Source organism: Sapajus apella, unplaced genomic scaffold, assembly GCF_009761245.1.
Source record: "Sapajus apella isolate SASKATOON/1434 unplaced genomic scaffold, GSC_monkey_1.0 scaffold23, whole genome shotgun sequence".
NCBI classification, from domain to species: Eukaryota; Metazoa; Chordata; class Mammalia; order Primates; family Cebidae; genus Sapajus; species Sapajus apella.
The window spans coordinates 32,694,304-32,710,361 of record NW_022436963.1 but is presented as its reverse complement, the minus strand read 5'-3'; the positions used below and the strand labels follow the sequence as shown (position 1 = coordinate 32,710,361).

Sequence of the window (16,058 nt, the reverse complement as noted above, 5' to 3'; positions counted from 1 at the left end):
ATGAAAATGGAAACTGACAATTTATATATTGGGTATTTCATGAGTAACCCAAATTTACCCTATGAAACTTTTAATTACGCAAAATAGGAAGAACCTAAAAATCACTTAAAAATTACTCAGTAATAAAGTTATAATAAAGGATGTTCTATTTATTGACTTTGGTGAGGGTTACATGAGAGTGTTCATTTTGAGGTTACTTGTTAAATTACATATACTTTTCTATACTTACATTAGCTTTCTAAAGACCTTTAGAATCTGAATACATAAAGAAAAGTAAATAGGGTTACAACTGCTTTGCACGGTGTAGATCTTATTTCAAGAAGAAAATTTTGGGAGAGTTTATATCTAGCTAAGGCAAGAACTAAAATTCAAAAATTTATTCTTTGAGGTACAATTACAAAAAGAAATTGTCCAAATGGGTATATGACAAACAACTGCTATTTGGGGAAGTTAATGGATGTGACTTTACTGTAATCAATGGAAGAGTCAATGAATTCTAATAGAACTTTCTAAGATGTTGGAAATTTCCTTTATCTTCATTGTTCAGTATAGTAGCCACTAGCCACATACAGCTACTGAGTATTTGGAATATGGCTCCTGTAATTAAAACATCGTTTTAATTTAATTTAAATTCATTTACACTTAGATAGTTCTATGTGGCTAGTGGCTACTGAATTGGACAGCTAGAGTAAGCAAACTAAATGTTTACCTTTCATTTTCAAGCTAATGAAGTTGTACATACCAAAAAAATAAAACAAACTTACATTTTTCATTTTCCAGGGTCCCCAGTCTGAAGTGCCTTGTTACTGCTGACAAGACCTGCATGACTGACCATATGCTCCCTAAGAGATGAAAACTGACACTGCTTTGAAGTTCAAACTGACATTGTCAGTGAGCTTTACTTTAAAATGGAACAATTGCTTTCTAGTTAAAGGGGTTTTCAAAGGGTCTAAAGATTTGCTGTCATGAAAATACATGCTTTGCCACCACCTTTTTTTCTTTTTCTAAGCAGTAACAGGTTACCGCTGTCAGAAAGTTGCTTAATTTTTCTTGAAAATATTGGAATAATAATGGCAGTGTTTCTATGCAAGGCTCCCTAAAGCTAGAAATTTGCATGTTAATAGCCAGCTGAATGCAAAATGCAATTCTTCTATATGCTTTCCATAATATTCACTGTTTGATTTCGTTTTCCTGCTCTGACCTACATAGTTATGTAGTAGTATGTAGTAGTTATGATGGTGTTTTGTAATGCCTACTTAACTTTCTGCCTTCCTCATCAAACTGTAAACACATGAGGGCAGGAGCTGTATCTTATTTCCTGTACACAGAGTTTATTAATATTTGCAGGTTAGAAGGAATGAAATAAATCCCAAACATCATTATGTTAACAAATATGCAAAAGTGAAAGATGAAGGGCAGGTATTAATCTCATTTAAATTCACTTGATTACATGCATAAGTGCCAACATGCTTCTCTCTAGTGCCCACGGCACATGTCATTTTAAAGACCTCTTAATTTATACTGTAGAAGAATGTGATTATGCATAAGAACTCAAAAGGGAGGATTGGAAAACAAGAGAGAGCTAATAGATTGCAAGCCCAAGGCAAAAATATTAAGAGCTGGAAATCAGAGTTACAAGAGGAACACTTTGCATGCTTGTGTGTTTAAATACTTTCATAGTACAGCAAGTGTCTAGCAAACTTTTCTAAAGGAGCCAGATAATGACTATTTTAGGCTCTGTGGACCATAAGGTCTCCATTACATATTCTTCTCTTTTTAATTAAAAAAAACCTATAAAAATATAAAAAATATTGTTAAATCACAGATTATTAAAACAGAAGTAGGCTGCGATCTTGATTTGTCTCACAGACCATTGTCTGCCTACTCCTGACATGCAAGATAGACATTATTATTGTGAAAATATTAGTGATTTGTTTATTTGGCCTCAAAGAAGAAAACTGGCACCTGAATGTTTTGCATTCAAAATTCTACGTTCACACACACACACAAAATGGCCAATTCAATTTTGAAGTCAATTGATGTTTTGGAAAATGCTGATTTTGAATTCAGATACTTCCACAACTATGACTCCATGCAGTCCACGTTTAAACAGGAAAAAGAGAGAAGAAAAGGAAAACAGGCAAGAAAAATTATTCAGAACAATATTGAACCTAGTTACAGATGTGTTTGCAGGTGGCACAGGCAACAACAAATAATCTCGTTAATAAAGCCAGACATTTAATAACAACAGTAACCCACATTCCACAGAATGCTAAAATATCTCAAAATGCAAATTGTGTGCAGAAAAGGATATCTTCCTATATGCACAAGTAACCTCATTAAAGTGGAAGAATTCTTTTTTGTAGTCTCATCACTAGTGCTAGCTATGAAAGACATTGTACCCCATGTTCAAATTTTCTTTTTCTTTTCATGTAGTTATTCTCCGCACCATAAAAAGGAATACTTAAAAGGGGGACAATGCGCCTGTTCTTTGTTTTGCCTATAAAATCAATACATAGGCTGGGTGCGGTAGCTCATGCCTGCAATCCCAGCACTTTAATAGGCTGAGGCAGGTAGGTCAGAGGTTCAAGACCAGCCTGGCCTGTGTGGTGAAATCCATCTCTACTAAAAATACAAAAAATTGGTGTAGCATGGTGGTACACACCAGTAATCCCAGCTACTGGGAAGACTGAGGCAGGAGAACTACTTGAACCCAGCAGCAGAGGTTGCGGTGAGCCAAGATCCCACCACTGCACTCTAGGCTGGGCAACAGAGCAAGACTTCATCTCCAAAAAAATAGAAAAAACCCGTATGTGATTCTCCAAATAATGTATGATTACTAGATTTTTTTAAAATGACATGTTATACCTTCTAAATACCACAAAAGATAATTCTTTTCTTTTCTGCCTTATCACATGAATTATCCATTTACAGGTTGATTGTAAAGGCATCTTAAAGGTTTAACATCAACTTACTAAAAAGCACTTAAACAGAATATACACATCATTTCAATTCCTCCAACCATATACAGAATTTGATTATTTTAAGTACAGAACAGATAGTCTCCTAGAGAACCTAGGTTTCAAAAAAAACTGTGAAGTTGTTTTAAAATAATCCCTTAATTTCGAGAGAGGTAAATGTTTGGGGGAAAAAGGTGTTACCCACTGAATTAAAAATAAAGTAGCTAACAAAAAATCAATGTTTTGTAAATTTTTTTTCCTCTTAGCTCAACTTGCTACAGTGGTCAAAGTAGGATATAATTTTTCTTTTTGACGAATGTTGTCCAGTTTGACAAGTAAATAAATGTTTAACTCTCTTTCTTCTTTTCTCGCTGCAGAAACAAGAAGAAATAGAAAATAACTGCAGCACATTTATGACATTGGTTTCTTTCTCTACGTGAAACATACAATGAGAACACTTTATAGATGAATTGTGCCTTCGATTGAATAGAGAATGGTGGGCTAGCTTTGGTTTAATGGAATTGGATAATTTGTCATAGTTTCTGCCCCTGGAAAAATGATAACCCAAAGGAAAACAAGTGGAAAAACTTTTAAAAATAGTGATACAATACAGAGCTGATATTTTTGGTTTATAGAAGACTTTAAAATACACAATTGACAAAGCAAATTACTAAGTTATAAAAATTGCTATCATCATCAATAAACATCCACAGAGCTTTAGGTTTCAACACAAAGCACTCTTCTTACTTCAGGTGATATTGTTTATGAAAAAAATCACTTGGAGATTGCTCCACAGTTATCATATTCTTTGCTAACCTCCAATTTCTTATTATTTACTGTTATTAGTTACTATTTATAAATAAATATGAATGCACTATTAATGAAAGCATGCTTTATGTAGAACATATAAATATATCTGAACTTTATTTTCCTCACATCTTATTCATCCTGCAATATGCCAACACCAATAAGAGTATCGAAATATTAATTGCCCCATTACAATAGTGGAAATTATAAGAAAGTTTTCCAAATCTGAGTAGAAAAACATATCAGTAGAAAAATCTGATATCCATTTGGCTATTTATAGAATTATAGCAACAAAATCCAGCGAAAAATTTTTAGTTTGCTTATTATGTCGTGGCAAAATGTAATACCTTTTTTTTACCCATTGTAAGGGTCACAGTTGACATCCATAAAAAAACAGATGAACAAGAAAAATGCATAACGTGTTTATTTAACAAAGTTTTTTTTTTTTTTTTTTTTTTGAGACGGAGTTTCACTCATGTTACCCAGGCTGGAGTGCAATGGCACGATCTCGGCTCACCGCAACCTCCGCCTCCTGGGTTCAGGCAATTCTCCTGCCTCAGCCTCCTGAGTAGCTGGGATTACAGGCACGCACCACCATGCCCAGCTAATTTTTTGTATTTTTAGTAGAGACGGGGTTTCACCATGTTGACCAGGATGGTCTCGATCTCTTGACCTCGTGATCCACCCGCCTTGGCCTCCCAAAGTGCTGGGATTATAGGCTTGAGCCACTGCGCCCGGCTAACAAAGTTTTAAGTGAAGTGTGAGCCTTCAGAAATGCAGATCCAATCCCAGAGAAAATTTTGCATTTGTATTCTAAGTCTGAGGAAAGAAGTGAATATTTGTGGAGAAATGTGATCCAATAAAAAGAGTATGATCTAATGATAATAAACTGAAAGGAATTTAGTAAGGCCTATCTCTTCAGATTCTTCTCATTCTTTCTGTATAGCAAACCTTCTCCCAGTTTAGGGAAGAACAACTGTCAGAAAAGGGTCTTCTGACCTATTTTCAGGGGAGGTAGGTCAGAGTGATCCTTTCAGGTTTTATAGCTAAAAGGTTTTAGGTTTTATGCTGTGAGAGAAAGGAATTCTAGTTTCTGTGGGCCACCTTGGGAGAGAGGACAGGTAGAGAAAGGAGAGTGAGAGAAGGTCAGAGAGGCCTTCCTTATGAGGCTCTCCAATACCCTTCAGTTCAAAGTACTCTGCATGCCAAGATACCATATATTGGGGTATCATGTTTTGGGTCCTACCAGTTAATATTTTTCGAAAAGTGTAGAGAAGGAAAGAATTTATTTTAGAGTGCTACTAACCAGGTTTTAAAGTCAAATTTGAAAATGATGCCAAAAATTATATTGATTTTTTTTTCTTCAGATAAATTGTGAAGTTCCACTGTGACTTCTCTTTAAAGATGAAAAAATAAAATAAAAAACATGAGCCGGGCATGATGATCTGCCTGTAATCCCAGCTACTTGTACCTCCCAGCTACTACCTCCTCGGAGGCTGAGGCAATGCAGGTGGATCACTTGAGCCCAAGAGTGAGTTCACCTAACCTGGGAAACATAATGAGACCCTATCTCAGGAACAAAGCAAAGCAAAACAAAACAAAACAAAATAAAAAACTTCTAAAATGCATGAATTTGCTTTCAATATCAGTATCAGTTCAGTTGGAGGAGAAATTCAAAAAAAAATCTCATGAATAATGGTACAAGAGCCTTTCTACTTCCTTTCCTTTGAAAAATTAGTAAACTATTAGGTTACAAAAACCAAAAAGTCTGTGTTCAGTACACACAGGTCTCTAGACTGAAGTTATTATGGAAGAGTTGTGCCTGTCATACATTGTCTTATTCCAACATCTCCTGAAGTTGTCATTTGGAAAATTATTAAAAAGAACATAATTTCTCTCAATTCAATTGCTATTTTAAGATGATACACATGTTTGTGTATATATATACATATATATATTCTTTGAAAATTATTCTTTAATTTTTTGTCTCCCTCTTATATGCTAATTTGAATTCATTAAATGTACACCAATTTTAAAAGAAAGGCTTATATTAAGCAATTTCTTCAGTACTCTTTGGATATAACTCTTTGTCGAATGTAAAAACCTAAAATTAACCCTGGGCCATTTCACTGCTGTGAAGATTAAAATTACTTTTGGATATATCCATTAAATATTTTCCATATTTAGGTTATAGAGTCACAATCCTTTCTTAATTTGCAAAAGTTTTTAAAGTATATTTTTGTTTTAATTGTCAAACTAAACATTTATGCCCTAAATAATAACAATGAAAAAGAATTACTTCAAAAAATTTGTAATTCAGATGAGCAGTAATTGATCTATGCCCATTTGCTGAAAACCAGGCAAAATGAAATTTAGTCTTTATTTCCAAAAGGCATAAGAACATACTAAATAGCAAATATCATAGACCAGACATCTATTCTATTTTGACAATAACCCAAGGAGTTTATTTTGCAATAAACCTTACGTCAGTTGCCTTCCATGTTATTTGTCTCAAAATGTTAGGCTATCTAAGCTACTCTTCTTCCAAAGGAGCCCTGAGACCTCCAGGGAAACAAAATACACTTCATCCTCTTTTCCTCTTCACTATCCACACGCTTTCCTGAAATTTGAGACTGGTGCTCTAAATAAGGAAGAAGAGAGTGACAAAACTTATTGATCCCTTTTCCCAAATCTTTTAAATATAAAGTTTGTGTTACATTACTTATTCAACTTATGTCACCCCCACTTTGCAGGATAGGTAAAAGAAAAAAGTAGTAAAATTTTTTGAAATAAAATCATAAACTAAACATTGCCCGGTTCAATCTTCGATTATGAGAACTCTTCCATAAAATACTTGTTATGGAGTCAAGATCCTCTAGACACTTCCATAAAATTATTTAACTTTTTTTTCATGGGAAGCAAATCAAATTGACTAAACATTATTTTTCCCCCTTAAAAAAGAAGCCCATGATTTTATCTGAGTGTACTTTCCCAGAAGATTGATCTTACATATAGTACCAAAATTTTAAAAAAATGTAATTTTTGTAGACATCCTTTGAAAACTGTCTTTCATTAGAAATGATGTTAGCTTCATTTATGCCTCATATGGTGCCAAATATAGTAAGAGTGTCATAATTCTTTGTCACCATGCGTCCTGGATAAATTAGAAATGGGGCCAAATTACTTTCTTTTCTACCTTGTTATCGTCCCTAGAAAACATACAAAAACTCCTCTGCAAGGCAAAGATATGCCTATGTGCCTTCCCACAGTCATCAGAACAATGTAGGTCTTGAAGCTAAAGTGGATAAAACTTGTAGACTTGTAGGAATCTCATCCTCAAGTAGAAAACTTATAGACATGTGAACATTCCCATTTATTGCTTTGTGGTTTTTGTTTGTTTGTTTTGACACAGCACCTTGCTCTGTCACTTATGCTGGAGTGGAGTTGTACAATCAGAGGTCACTGTACCCTCATCCTCCCTGTGTCAAGTGATCCTCCCATCTCAGCCTCCCAAGTAGTTGGAACTGCAGGCATGTGCCACCATGTTCAGGTAATTTTTATTTTTATTTTTATTTTTTTTTGTGGAGATAGGGTGTCACTATGCTGCCAAGCTTGTCTGGGACTTCTGAACTCAAGAAATCATCCCACTTTAGCCTCCCAAAGTGCTGTGATTACAAGCATAAGCCACCACACCTGGCTGTCATGTGTTTATTTGAAAGGAATATAAAGTCAATACAATGCGTAGTCTAAGATAAGGAGGAGAGGAAGCAGCCCTACATTCCCAGAAACTAAAATATTTTCATTTTACAGATGAGAAAACACAAAGGAGAAGCTCACAGTCCCCAGTACTCAAGTCTAGTTGTCTATAGTCTCTCAATGACAAAGGAAATACTTTATTTAAAAATTGACCAAAATGTATGAAAAAGGTCAGTTCGTTCTGGAAAAAGCAGGTTTAAGTAAGAAAGCATTTTACATCTGAGAAGTTTTGTGTAACATTTGAGTTTGCATTATTATAATGTCAGAACAAAATTGGTGATCATTAATCCATAAGTCTACTTAGGTTTGCGATATTCATAGAGAGCATAACTACATTAGATATATTATTATTAATTCTATTCTTTGTTTAGATTTTCATCTTGCAATGAAAATTCTGTTTTTGCCTATTATTTCTCTAAAATAATCCGTTCAAAAATTACTTTGTAATATATTAAAACAACTGTTAAAATTTTACAGGCTTCATATAAAATCAAAATAATGTAATAAAATAAATGGACAATTCATTTTTGTAAAGTCATTGTTCTTATTTAAATTTCACGATGTAATATTCTAAATGTTATTAACTTATAGATGTAATATTCTAAACATTATTGACTTATAAATAATGCTGTAGGAGTTCAGCAAATGCTAGCCCAAAATACGGTGCTTTTGTATGCTGATTACTTCAAACTGAGGGAACCTGGGGAACAGCAAATGAAGGGAGGAGCTTTCTCTAAACTTCCTTTATCTTTGTAAAGGCAGATCTTCTGAAAGAAACTCAACTATCATGACTCTCCTTCCTGGGAGTCTCATTAACCAGGGAAGATTAAACTTGTATCACAGGAGAGGGCACTGGAGGCTGACACCATGCCCAGACAGACTTTGTTGTAGTCTAGCACTTATTCTTCTGAGGGCCTATTCATCTTTCCGCAAAATCGTGTATTCTTCCCTAAATTCACCTACATCCCCAGCTTACCCCTCTCTAAAGAAGAGGGTATAGTGTGCAGAAACGGCTTGATCCCTTTTCTTGCCATCATGATGGTCATGGCCAACATCCCTATAACAAATATTAAAAAGAGAAAAGCATAACAAAATAGCTTCATGTCACGTGGGAGCCTTCAGAATGAAGATCCAAATATACAGGGGAAAACTACATATTTTTATGTTTAGGCTCAGTGATGTTTAAAGAGCTCTATAGAAAACTGATTGGCCAAAAAAAAAAATATGACCTAATGCTAATACACTGAGAGGGAAAACCCAATAAGGCTTATGTGTTCATATATTTCTTGGCCTTTCTGTGCAGTATTCCTTTCTAAGTATGGGGTAAGAACCCTCTGGAATGAAAGCCTTAATTTCTTTATGACCAGCTGTTACACAGACTATTGGGGGGGGTGAAGATCAGAGTGTTATTTTAGGTTTTATGTCTGGCTTTGAGGAAAGGGTGTTCTGGTTTCTATAGCTTGCCTCAGAGAGAATGAGGGGCAAGAGACAAGGAAGCAAAAAAAAAGGCAGAGAGAGACTTTGCTTCTGAGGTTATTTCTTAAGCCTTCACTTTGGGGTATCATTTTCTGTACCCCAATGAGAATATATAAGCGTCCAGATCTCCCTGGGTTTTGGGGTATTCATTTTTCTTTTGTGTGATGTCTCCATGTATGTAATAAATTTGTACAGACAGTACTATAGTTCAATTGACAATTTCTTGACTTTATGATGAGTTTATCAGGGCTTAATATGCATTTTCAACTGATGATGAGTTCATCAAGATGTGAACCCATCATAAGCTGAGGAGCATCTGTATACCTTTCTCCTATTAATTTGCCTACTAACAATTGCATAAACTCAATTATTGAACCCCCAGAGAATAGAGGAAAAATGTCCCCTCCCCTACAATGTCCTACTGTCAAATAATGTTACATGAGTAGGGAAAGTGTTTGTACAAATACTGGTCTGGGAATGATATTAGATCATTACCTTTTTTAAGCTATGAATCATAATTTTCTAAATATTTAAACAGCACTTTTGCCAAGGATGCGATGTTTATGTTTTCTTTGTCCACAAAGTCTGTTTTCTTCTTCTTTGACAAGATAAAATAGGAACCACTCTGATTTATGAGTCAGAAGCTAATCATTTTTAAAAGATAGTTTCAGAAAATAGCTTTAAGTAGGTTTCCTCTAAAAAATAATGTGTTGCAATCTCTCAGAACCTTAGCTGCTAAAGTATTCACTTCTGAGAATAGAGACAAAATGTGAATTTGATAGGAAACACTCATTGATGTCGTTCATTATTGACAAGGTAATTCTGTTGTCCAGCAGTATTTGAGAGTTTAATAAAAGGCTTGTAGAACCTCAAAAATTGATGGTTAAAACGGCTAAGAAATTCTCCCTACCCCTGGAAGATGTAATGTTCCTTGTGCTAAGGTATAATCTGAGTCATCTGACTTTTAAATTTATAATTGTATTGGTAAAATTGAGTCTAGCTGATTCATATGAGAGTTCAATATTTTTCAGGAAAATTAGCCATCAAGAAATAAATGTGTCAAAGTCACATTATATAAACACAGGATTTAGATGACACAAGTTGACAGCAATTCATTCAGTAAAGACAGGGGTTCATTTGACCATGAGAGCAGTATGAGTCACTGGTGAGATATGTATTAAGAGAAAATTTTCAAATAAAGATCAAATCATGAGTGTTACACAGATGTCAAAATGAACATTTGTTAAAGATTTTATTTTACTCATACGATATTAGGAAACTAGGGAGATGTTGTAACTGAATCAAAGGAAAAATAAAAAAAGCAAAAATTACATAGAATAAAAAAAAGGTTTGGATAGGAAGTGTTACAAATGGAAATAGAAGAGGCTTTTCCATAGGAAGGAGGAAATTAATTAAAATCACTGCTAAACCGGAATGAATGTATATATCTGTCAGTCATCTGTTTACAAAGAGTTGGAAAATGGCTTAAATACAATAAATGGAGCTAGACTTTAACAACCAGGAGGGCTAACACAAGGAGAATGCATAGTTTTCTATGAATACAATGTTTTTCTGCATATGACTGCTAAATGAACAACTACAACCTGAGACTGATCTAATAGAAATAAAGTCCCAAGTTTAAGGGAGACTATAGTCCATCTGCACTGAATGTAAGTATAAACACATCTAAAACATTATGTGAATTCTAAATATGAATTTTTGAAAACAGTACTATTCATTCTTTCCCTAGCACCAAAGCACCAAGACCTCCTCTCTCACCCCTCATTTTTCCCAATCTCTGATAGGAACAATAGGGTCTACCCAGTTATTCAGATCCTAAAACTAGGAAGCATCTAGTCCTCTCTTTCAGTTACCACTCATCTGAGCTATAACACAAGAAATCCATCAAGTGCTGGCAATTGAATAATTTATTCTAATTTAGTCTATTTTCAGTCTTCACTAGTCCAACACAAATTTAAATTATAATCTCTCATTCACTCTCTTTATTGAATAACTCCTCACAAATTTCCAACCTCCACTTTTGCCTCCTGGTAATCTATTCTCCATAAAGCAGACAATGAAATCTCTGAAAAACGGTATATTAGATCAAATACTTCAATACTAAGAGCCATTAGATATCACTGGGCTTTAGAATAAAATCTAAATACCTCACCAGATCCCATAACGTCTGTCTTTGTTTCAAATACCGATTCTTTTCATTTAATCCCATGTTCAACTTAGTCTATGCTTACTGAATTTCCTTATCTTTTGAATACACTACCCTGTGTCTTACTTGTATCCTGCTTTTTCCTTTACTCAGTTCCTCTTTGCCCCAGATTTTTTAATGTTTGGCTTTTTTTTCCATCATTCAAAACAATTTCCTCAAGGAGAGCTTCTTGCCTCATTGAACGTAATATTATATAGTACTCCAGAACACTCTTGTTTCTTTTTTATTTTTAAGCCTTCTTCAGAGCAACTTACTGAATAAAATTTAAAATTGTTTAATTTCTTGGCTATCACCTATCTTCTCTGCCCCAATATGCAAATTACCTAAGTTCAGTGATATATTTTCTGCTCAAGGCTGAAAATAAGAACACAAAAAAGATTCTAATACTATTGATCATTAGTCAATGTTAGTTGAATTAATCAATTCTTCCTTTTCAAGTATTTAGGCGAATGACATTTTTTTTCTGAGGAGGTAAAATCTATAGGATGTATGATCAGTTCAGACCTACTGAGGGAAACTTAATTTAGAGAAAAGATTCAGGCCTACAAGCACTGCTAGGTTTAGGGATAGTTGGGAAGAATAAGTAGACTTGTTTACTTTGGTCTTCCAGCATCTGATTCAAAAAAGGTGAGCAGCGACTTATTTTAAAGGAGTCAGATTAAAGTCTACACTAGGAGAGTTCTCTAGGCTGACACGGATTGTAAGACAAGATATTCCACATGACAACGAGGCCTGGAATCACCGACTACAGGTTAGGCTAACCAAACATCTCTCAGGTATGTCCGATAGATTAGAGAAGTGTTGGCTTTCCAGTTTGTAATAAGGAGATAACAGTTTTGTATTCTTTCCCTTAAAAGACAAAAATTAAAACTAATTTAGTTTTACATTCTTTATTGTCTTTTATCTGCAATTCTGGAATCAGTCGGGCAACAATTCATCCTATAAAATAGAATGAGTGAGCTGAGCACAGAAGATTAGCTTTATAGGCAGAAAGGAGCTGAAGAAAGCAGCAACTGAGAAAAAAAGCTGATAAGTAATTTGAAATCACTTCCCTTGTAAAGGTTAAAGCAGGGGAGACTCCCTTCTCATGCTGGCTAAAAACTGACCTGTTTGATAATTTGGTTATTATTTCTTCCTGTCTTGATTTCTTGGAAGGTCAGATAAGCAACTTAGTTTCAGCTTGGTGACTTGGAGTAATTCCATTTTGGTTTGGTCTATTGGGCCTAGTCTAAGAGCCCTGTCAAAATCAATGGCCTCCTACAAATTTTATTTAACATCACTTATATTTTATGTTGTTGTGCAGATCCTAGATTATTTAAAAGGATACATCCTGAAAAAAATAATCTTGTGCCAAGAAGAGGCATCATTGTCATTAAAACCACCATGTAATCTCAGGATCTCCATTTTATCATTTAAACAGTTTGTCTCAAAATGCCCCTCTCCCTGCTTTGTTAGGTAGAGATGCATGCAAAGAATTTTATTTTGCTGCTTATGGTAGCAGTATAGGCTGTATTAGAAATGAGTGTGATGGAAGGATTCTGTTCATTTGGTTTAACCCTGCAAGGGGATTCTCAAATGTATAGAAAACCTATATAGTATAAATTTGTGCCAGAAAATGTATGAGCCACTTACAGTATTAAGGTAAGTCTACTTTACAAATATTCAAGGAGTGTTCAATTATTTTCAAGTTGTGTCTCCAGCAGAGAATCCATCTAATTTATTAGCGTGACTCTCATATTTATTGAAAAGCCTTCTTCATTTGCCTCATCTTTCCTGCTTGACTGATGGCTTACAACTAAGCTAGCCATTATCACTACATATGCTTGTTTAGGCAACATCAAACCTCTTAGCTCATTTCTCAGATTCTCCCTTGCCATAAATCCATATATTTCTTTGTTTGAACCAATAATAATACTTGACAATGTATAAAAATAGTTACTGTTGACTGAATGATTGCCAGGTATCAAGCACTGTGATGAAAGGTCAACATGCATTAATAATGAAAGCTCATGTTTGTGATAGGCACCATTATAAGTGCTTTGCAGACATTAACTCATTTATTTCTCAAGAAAACTTTATGAGACAGATACAATCTTCCCCAATTTACAAATGAGAAAATTGAGGCAGGTAGGGGGAAAAATAATTTTTCCTCTACATTTTATAGTGTTTAAATGGGACAGATTGCTGAAACAAAAGACAGACTGACAAGAGAAAAAGGCTATGGAATAGGAACAGCTCCAGAGCACAGTTCCCAGAGAGAGCGATGCAGAAGGCAAATGATCTCTGCATTTCCAACCGAGGTACCAGATTCATCTCAATGGGACTGGTTGGATAGTGGGTGTGGCCCAAAGAGGGCAAACCGAGGCAGAGTGGGGTGTTGCCTCACCCAGGAAGCACAAGAGGCTGGAGAATCCCCTCTCCTACCCAAGCGAGGCTGTTGGGGACTTTTCTGGACACTCTGGCACTCTGGCTCACATAGTGTACTTTTCCCATGATCTTTGCAGGAGATTTCCATGGGTTCCAACAGCACCAGAGCTGCAGGTTTCCAGCACAAAAATGGGCAGCTGTTTTAGCCAGTGCCTGGAATGCCTGTGAGACAGAACCACCCATTCCCCTGGAAGAAAAAAGGAACAAAGGCAGGGAGCCAAGTGATCTGGCTTGACAGGTTCCACACCCACAAAGACCAGCAAACTGAGACCCACTGGCTAGAGATTTTCAGAACCAGAACAGCAGTTTGAGCTTGACCTGGCACGGTCAAGCTCAGTGATGGGAGGGGCATCTATCATTACCGAGGTAGTTCTAACCTTGCCTGTGTAAACAAAATCACAAGGAAGTTTATACAGCAGTTGGGCAGAGCCTGTGGCAGCTCAGCAAGACCTCTGCAGGCAGACTGTGACTAGACTCCCTCCTTGCTGGGCAGGGCATCTCTGACAAAAAGACAGCAGCCTGCCAGGGACCAATAAATAAGTCCCACCTTTCTGGGACAGAGCACCTGGGAAAAGGGGTGATTGTGACTTCCACTTCACCAGACTTAAACCTGCCTGCTCAGCACTTCTGAAGAGAGCAACAGAGCTCCCAGCATAGTACTTGAGCTCTGATAAGGAAAAGAATGCCTCCCAAGTGGCTTCCTAACCCTCATTTATCTAAAGAGAAACTTTTCACAGGAGAGCACTAGCTGACATCTTTCAGGTAGCCTTCTGGGATAAAGCTACCATTGGAAGGAACAGGTAGCAATCCTTGCTGTTCTGCAGCCCCCGTGGGTGATTCCCAGGAAAGCAGGGTCTGGAGTGGACCTCCAGCAGAACCGCAGCAAAGGAGCCTGACTGTTAGAAAGAAAACTAAAAAAAGATAAAAAAATAAAATAAAATAAATAAAATGAATAAAAAAAGTAAAAAACCTGGAAAGAAATAGCTTCAACATTAATATAAGGATTTCCACCCAGAGACCCGATCTGAAAGTCACCAACTTCAAAGACCAAAGGTAGATAAATCCATGATGATGGGGGAAAAAATAGTGCAAAAAGGATGAAATCATCAAAAACCAGAATGCCTCTCCTTCTCCAGGGGATCACAACTCCTCACCAGCAAGGGAACAAAACTAGAGGGAGAATGAATTTGATGAATTGACAGAAGCAGGCTTCAGAAGGTGGGTAGTAACAAACTTCTCTGAGCAAAAGGAACATGTTTTAACCCAATGCAAAGAAACTAAGAACCCTGAAGAAAGGTTAGATGACATGCTAACTAGAATAACCAGCTTAGAGAAGAACATAAATGATTTGATGGAGCTGAGAAACACAGCACAAAAACTTTGCAAAGCATATACAAGTTTCAATAGCCGAATTGATCTAGCAGAAGAAAGGATATCAGAGATTGCAAATCAACTCAATGAAATAAAATGAAAAGTCAAGATTAAAGGAAAAAGAATGAAAAGAAATAAACAAAGACTCCAAGAAATATGGGATTATGTGAAAAGACCTAATCTGCATTTGATCTGTGTGCCTGAATGTGAAGGGGAGAATGAATCCAAGCTGGAAAACAGTCTTCAGGATATTACCCAGGAGAAATTCTCCAACCTAGCAAGGCAGGCCAACATTCAAATCCAGGAAATACAGGGAACATCAAAAAGATATTCCTCAAGAAGAGCACCCCAAGGCACATAACTTTCAGATTCACCAGGGTTGAAATGAAGGAAAAAATACTAAGGCAGCCAGAGATAAAGGTGAGGCTACCCACAAAAGGAAGTCCATCAGACTCACAGCAGATCTCTCAGCAGAAATCCTACAAGCTAGAAGAGAGTGGAGTCCAGTATTCAACATCTTTAAAGAAAATAACTTGCAACCCAGAATTTCATATCCAGCCAAACTAAGCTTCATAAGTGAAGGAGAAATAAAATCCTTTACAGACAAGCAATTGCTGAGAGATTTCATCACCACCAGACTTATCTTACAAGAATTCCTGAAGGAAGCACTAAACATGGAAAGGAACAACCAGTATCAGCCACTGCAGAAATGTACCAAATGTTAAAGACCATCGACACAATGAACAAGCTGTTTCAACTAATGGGCAAAACAACCAGCTAGTATCAAAATGGCCGGATCAAATTCACACATAACAATATTAACCTTAAATGTAAATGGGTTAAATACCCCAATCAAAAGACACAGAATGGCAAATTGGATAAAATGTCAAGCCCCATCAGTGTGCTGTATTCAGGAGACCCATCTCATATGCAAAGACACACATAGACTCAAAATAAAGGGATGAAGGAAGATTTACCAAGCAGATGGATAACAAAAAGGAAGCAGGAGTTGCAATCCTAGTCTCTGATAAAAC

The 16,058-nt window shown here is 36.0% G+C and overlaps 1 long non-coding RNA gene across 1 annotated transcript in view; it reads left to right on the top strand.

The window, feature by feature from the left end:
* LOC116559215 overlaps positions 1 to 3,551 on the top strand; it is a 158,367-nt gene extending 154,816 nt beyond the window's left edge. Inside the window, exons 3-4 of the long non-coding RNA XR_004272381.1 lie at positions 781 to 891; positions 3,338 to 3,551. This is a non-coding gene — a long non-coding RNA (uncharacterized LOC116559215). The remainder of the gene's footprint in view (positions 1 to 780; positions 892 to 3,337) is intronic.
* The last annotated feature ends 12,507 nt before the right edge of the window (positions 3,552 to 16,058 follow it).